Source organism: Canis lupus, chromosome 16 (genome assembly GCF_003254725.2).
Source record: "Canis lupus dingo isolate Sandy chromosome 16, ASM325472v2, whole genome shotgun sequence".
Lineage (NCBI taxonomy): Eukaryota > Metazoa > Chordata > Mammalia > Carnivora > Canidae > Canis > Canis lupus.
Window position 1 is genome coordinate 45,653,905 of NC_064258.1, and position 6,214 is coordinate 45,660,118.

Here is a 6,214-nt window from a genome sequence, read left to right on the forward strand (position 1 = left end):
GCTGGCGGGGGCGCTGCGGGCCGGGGGCGCGCGGCCCATGGGCGCGGCTGCTCTCGGGGCGCGCCCCCCGCCCCCCCGCCGGCCGGGTCCTGCCGCGCACGCCCTGCCCTCCTCCTCCTCCTCCTCCTCCTCCTCCGCCCCCGCCGAGGTCGGCCCGGGCCGGGCGGGGGGGGCTGGGGGGGGTCCCCGAGGGCTCCGCGTCCCAGCCGCCGCCTCCCGCGTTCCCGGGAACCTAACCTTGGGGAAAGCCTGCTGCCAGAGGCCCGATCTCATAACCCAGTGACCTGAGCTTTGGCCGCGAGCCACGGGGCCCCTGGGCGCCCGCCCTGCCGCCTCCCTGCGCCGCCCGCGCGCACCCGCTGCCCCTCACCCCTCCGCGGGCCTGTCTGGGCTGGACGGGCTGCCCCGACAGGTGTTTGCTCTCCTCAACTCCCCGAAGTGGACCTTTAATTAACAGGAGATAGACCGAGAACCACAGAACGACTTCACCTGTCCCCCTCCTCGCATCAGGGAATTCCTAATTGGGCAGGGGTGCGGGGGAGGGGGGACGGTAGGCGACCTGTCCCCCCTCCTCCCATCAAGAGAATTCCTAATTGTGCAGGGGTGCAGGGGGGCGAGGGTAACCGACCTATCCTCTCCTTCCATCAAGAGAATTCCTAATTGGGCAGGGGGGGAGGGTAGGCAGAAGGAAAGTTAAAAAAACCCGAAGCCTCAGACCTGGTAAATGCAAGATGCAAACCTGATTAACAGGAACTCTAGGTCTAATTGTGCCCCTTCAGGGTCCCTCTCTCCATTCTCACACAGGTGTTTTATCGTATCCGATCCAATAACTTCTCTGCAAACCTGTGTCTGTGTGTATTGGTATGTGCTTGTTTCCATCTTGGAGTCACACAATTAATTGTACCAGGACCAAAGTCACTGGCCCCTGTGTCGTGTGATGACCAAGCCATCATATTCATAAACTGGAAGAATGGGAATGATTTAGCTTAAGTAGGCTGCGCAAGCAAGGTGTCAGAGTGCGGGCACTGCACATAGCGTACCTTTCCCCACTACAAGATTTTTCATAATTACAATGAATAAAACGGGTGCTGGTACGCTTTGCAGTCCGCCCTGTATATCCATTCACCTTTGATCTGAGGCCTCCCGAGTCTGAACAGGTACAATGAAGCCGACCTATTCCTTCTGCTCGGCATCCTGCATTTAGAGGTACACCACGCCTCTTCCATTTATTAGTGAAAAAAAAAAAAGTCTGGTTTATTTATTTTTTATCTGACTTTTAATGAGCAACCCTAAGAAAATGGTCAGAAACCACTACCAACAATAAAACCATCCATGTCTTGAACTAAGGATACTGCATCCTCCCCACACTTACCACCACAAATAATCAGTTTGAAGTGGTGAATGGTTTTAAATCCTAAAATTAATAGGATTTTAATCCTGATCCATACATATGTGTACATCTGTGGGGAGCGAGTGTGCATGGATGTGTCTATGAGGAAAGCTATGATGGTGTCTGAGGTTAAACACATACCTGCTAAAACTATTGATACATAAAGGGAGACCTGATAGAGAAACAAAAGAGAAGAATATTATGATTATGATCCCAATATAGACTGGCTGCTTTATATGTACATTGTTTTGTTTAATTTTTTTTTAATTTTTTAAAAAGATTTATTTGTTCATGATAGAGAGAGAGAGAGAGAGAGGCAGAGACACAGGCAGAGGGAGAAGCAGGCTCCATGCAGGGAGCCCAACACGGGACTCGATCCCGGGACTCCAACATCGCGCCCTGGGCCAAAGGCAGGCGCCAAACTGCTGAGCCACCCAGGGATCCCCTGTTTAATTTTTTTAACACCCATGCTAGGTAGATATTATCATCCAATTTTACTGATGAAAATACTGAAGATAGAGACCTTAAGTGAAATGTTCCAGGTCACTCATCTAGGATGTGGGGTGTGTGTGTGTGTATGTGTCCCAGATATCTGTTACTGCACAACGAACTACCCTGAATTTAGTGGATTAAAACAAGTCATTTTTATTATGCTCACAAACCACAGAAGTCAGGAATCCTGGCAAGATGTGGCTGGGTGATTTGTCTGTTCTGTGTGTCACTGTGGCTTCTTGGAATTGCTCAGTGGTATTCAACTGGCCTCTGGGCTGGGCTGGAGATACCAAAAAGACTTCACGCACAACGTATCTAGCCCTTTGGGGCAGAGGGATGGCTGGAAGGCTGGGCCCAGCTGGCCCTTCTCTCTCGTAGTCTCGGGACCTCCCCGGGGAATCTCTCCAGCAGGACAGCCAGAAGCCCAGTGGGTCCTACATGGCACTCAGGACTCTAAGAAACCAAGGCAGAAGCTGTTTGCTCTATTAAAGGCTGGCTCCGAACGGGCATAGTGCCACTTACATTGTACTCCATTATCCAAGCATTCACCGATTCCAAGTGTTGGAAAAGAGAACCCCTCTCCAATGGGGAGTGTGTCAAAGAACATTTTTACTCTACCATAATCCACCTTCTTTCTTTTTTTTTCAAGTCATAATCCACCTTCTGTCCAGACATTATTTACACTCCTCCCCCTCCATGCACAATATACTCAAGCCACTCAAAATTCCCTAAAATTTAATCATCTCAATCATGTCCAAGTGAGGACAAGGAGGCTCCTCGTGGGGGGCATTTCTTCTGGATCTGAAGACCCAGAACTAAACTAGTGAACTAAAGAGACAAGCCAGCGGCCTCCCACGTGCCCAAAGAACAATAGAGACACAGAGACTGAAGAAACCAGAACTGGCACTCGTGTCCCAAAGGAGGGGCAGCGGGAGACACCGCAGACACTGGCCCATGGCTGTTGGAGTCCGAGCAAGCTCATGTTTCCAATTTCTTGATTAGGACCCACTTCTGCTCCCTGGCTTCCTCTAGCTCTTCGCTCTGCCTTCTGGGCTCTGGCTCCCACCCTCTGAGTCGTCTTCACGAGGAGGGCATGGCACAGGTTTGCAACGGAGTAGGCTCGCAGCCTGCTTCCTTCCAGAGGGGCGTCTAGTCCAAGCTGCCAGTGCTTCCACTCCTCCACCAGTCTCCTCCTCTTACAGAACTTGTGTGCTTTCCTTTGAATTTCCTCAGAGCTCACTCCATTAGGCCCTAAGACACTCTTGGCTTTTCTTTCTGGAACAGGTTTTTGGGGCCCCTTTGAGGCTGTTGTGGGACAATGCTCTTATGCCCCTAAATCTTCCTGAGGCTTTTAGTTGGCCAATCTTTGGTTTCACCTTTACCACTGCCTGGGATCTGTTTGGTGCATGGAAGTCATTTCTTAATTTTGCTCGGAGAAACTGTGATGTTGAAACAGTTTACTTCTCAAACCCAAGTCCTGGCTCATAGATTTCATATGAATTCTGCTCCCAAACTGGACCATTCCTTCTTTAGTTCATATGTCTCTTCTCTCAAATTTCAAAAGCAAAAGCAATATTGATTTCGAGATGAAAGTCATACAGTCTTGCGGCTGGATTGGTCTAGAGCAGTGTGCTCCAATAGAAATATAATGTGAGCCACACATAATTTTAAATGTCCCAGTATCCACATTAATAAAGCTAAAATAAACAGTTGAAATTAATTTTAATATATTTTAGTTAATTCAATATATCTAAGATATTATTTCAACGTATAATCAATATAAAAATTATTGGGATATTTGAAATATGTTTAGGGGGGGCTGTCATTGAAACCCAGTGTGTATTTTACACTCATAGTACATCTCAATTAGACTACCCATATTTCAAGTGCTCATTCACTACATGTGGTTAGCAGCTTCCATGCTGGATGGTGGCTCTAGACCATAAAATAAAATCCCTTGACTTTTATTTTTAATATGGCTGAAGCATTTTAAGACTCCATCTTACTTAGCCAAGACTGAACTTGTGAGATATTTATATATATAAGATATAAACATACATATATATGAAAAATTTATATATTATTTTCTAAATACACACATATTCCAAGTAGTTGTCACAAACATCAATAGACAGTTAAAGGCTTAACTGCATATCAGAATCTAAAGCTACTGATGCTGTCAGTTTATCCTTAAAGACACATAAAAATTTATATGGGCAGGCAAAAATTAATTTTAAAAAAGAATGAAAAATGTTCTACATTCAGATATGACTTATAAAAGAAAAACATTTTTCTCAATGTTATTTGTACTTAGCGCATGTAATTTTTCCTCCTTCATTGACTATCTCAAATCATAATTGAGAACTGAAAGTAAATAGCTATTTCCACATTCTAGTTTGAGTGTTTTACATTCTAATGCGGGCAAGGGGCTTGGGATCAGTCAGTAATCACAGTAATTAAATAGGAGACCTTAATTCCTAAAATACGGATCTTAGCATCTGCCTTAGCCTACTTTGGGGGAATTCATTAGGATGACATGGAATTGTATATGTTATCACTCTCTAAAAATCTATTGGTAATTTAAAGATACATCAATAGTTACAAGCAACATTTAAATTTTCTAAAAATTGACCTGATATCAAATCCTGGCTTTGCCTTGCTCTAGCCAGGCCATCCTGAGCTGGCAACAATTTTCTGAGCATAAGTTATAGAAAACAAATCTAATATTATTCTCTACCTTATAGAGTTGCATGAATTAGAGATGATTTCTGGAAAATGCATGTAGATGCATAATACATCCTAACTTTAATCATTCCCCCTTCAGCGCTAGAAACATTGAGTTACTTCCAGTGAGAGTTTAGAAAGAAAATTGAGTGGAGAGTTCATTTGTGTTCATCTAATTCTTATGCAGTTGCAATATACAAATGTTGCATCTAGATAAGCTTTTATATTTACCCAGTACAGGCAGTCTTTCCTTTGCACAGGTATCATGTGAACTGAAACTGTATCAAAATTGGGTCCTTGGGATCCCTGGGTGGCGCAGCGGTTTGGCGCCTGCCTTTGGCCCAGGGCGCGATCCTGGAGACCCGGGATCGATTCCCACATCGGGCTCCCGGTGCATGGAGCCTGCTTCTCCCTCTGCCTGTGTCTCTGCCTCTCTCTCTCTCTGTGACTATCATAAATAAATAAAAAATTATAATCTTTAAAAAAAAAATTGGGTCCTTGTTTTGCAAATATACACATATAGACACACATGTATTTTCTATCTCTACCGCAGAGCTGTCTCCAGTAGCCATGAGCACACCCAGCACCTAGATTTTGGTTTCTAGTACCATTCCCTAATTGAAGGAATTAGGGTTCCTTGGAGAAAGATGATTCCAGGGCTGGGATAGGGAAAATATAAAAATATACCTGGAGCATTCACAGTGCCAGAAAATAAAGAAGTACTCAAAAACCTACAAAAGAGTGGGGGCATGTCAGAGGGACTCAGGAGCCAACCTGAAAGAGCCCAGAATAGCCAAAGCTGAAACAATTTGAGTAACAAATAATGTAGCATTGATATACAATCCAAAGGACAAAATAAATATCTATGAGTACACATTGATATAAATAAATGAATGAACAAACAAATGGGGGAAAGAAGTGAATATCCTATAGAAGAATTATAAATGAATTATGTAATTGTTCCTTCTTTCAGGAGATTGAGCTTAACACACCCTACTCTAAACCTTGAGTGTGGGCTTGATTCCAAAGAGTAGAGTCTGAAAAGGGGGCAAGACAACTTTACAAGGGAAAAAACCTGACAAGCACTCCCTCAGCCAGGTGGTCAAGGTCAGCATCAGTGGTGGTGAGTCATAATAGCCTGTACCCTTAAGAAGATACAAAGAGAATGTTGCTTCATTTTTTTGTGGTCTTCCTCCTTGAAGCCCATAATTGCGGTCTAATCATGATAAAAGTGACAAATTCTAATGGAGAGACATTCTACAAAATACAGGGCCTGCACTCTTCAAATTCTTAAGGTCATCAAAACAAGGAAAGTCTGAGAAACTGTCTCAAAACAGAGAATACTAAGGGGATGTGATAATTAAATGTAATAGGGACTGTGGAGCCGAAGATGTACCTCGGGGATCAACTAGCTGCAACGGCTAACTTGAAATCAGTGGATCTGAATAAAGCAGATTAGCCTCCATAATGTGGGTGGGCCTCATCCAATCAGTTGAAGCCCTTAATAGAACAAAGACTGACTTTTCACAGGCAAGAAGGAATTCTGCAAATGGACTGCCTTTGGACTTAAAATGTAACTCTTCCCCGGGTCTCTGGCCTGCCAGCCTA